Source organism: Echinops telfairi, unplaced genomic scaffold, assembly GCF_000313985.2.
Source record: "Echinops telfairi isolate 266 unplaced genomic scaffold, ASM31398v2 ScPeMD7_7420;HRSCAF=8458, whole genome shotgun sequence".
In the NCBI taxonomy this organism is placed as follows: Eukaryota; Metazoa; Chordata; class Mammalia; order Afrosoricida; family Tenrecidae; genus Echinops; species Echinops telfairi.
In genome coordinates, this window is record NW_022111320.1 from 35,609,372 (window position 1) to 35,610,246 (window position 875).

Consider the following 875-nt stretch of genomic DNA (forward strand, 5'->3'; position numbering starts at 1 on the left):
AAGACGTGGCTTTCTGTTTTGGTTAAGAGTTCGGGTCTCATAAATCCACAGGGGCAGTTCTACCCTGTCCTATAGGGTCACTATGAGTTTGACTCTACAGTGGGTTGTCTGTGTGTGTGTGTGTGTGTGTGTGTGTGTGTGTGACTATTGAGGCCATCCATCTCTCCAGGGTCTCCTTTACTGAACATGATACCCTCTTTCAGTGATTAATCCTTCTTTTTTTCTTTTTTAAGCCAGGAAGGAAGTGACTAGCTTTATTCTAGTCCTGATCCTATTCAATCAATGTGTGTTAGATTGTTTTTTAAATTCCTGCGTCCGGTGCCAGCACATGGATGCTTATCGAGTTTGTAGGTAACCGTGGGAGCGCACAACCAGGACCACAGAGACAGAATCGAGAGTCAGAAATCCCAGCAGCTTTGAATGCGAATTTGAAACGACTAGGATGAGATGGGACAGAGGCTAAGTCTAAAAATCCCATGCTTAGGTTAAAACAAAAGTAAATCCGTACCCAAAGGCGGACATCGGACTTGGTGCTTGTTTGTGTGAAGACAAAATGTAGGCATGTAGTTGACCCTGTGCTTCACCTGAACGGTATATAGCTGATAAAAGAGCCAGAGGCCGTTACCAATGCAGAATACTAATAGTAATGACCACCCATTTGAGCGGTCTTATTGAAGTTCCGATCAGAAGAGGTGATACACAGACATGCTATCACTGAGCTGCTCAGGACACACTTATTTAAAATGATGTTCTCCTGGGAGGGATTAATCCCTCTTGATGATACGTCCAAAGCAAACAAGTCAGATGATAGTCTACGGTGTTCCAGAAAGTTTTCTTTTTTTATGGAATTAGATCTTTTTGTGGGGAAGTAGAGC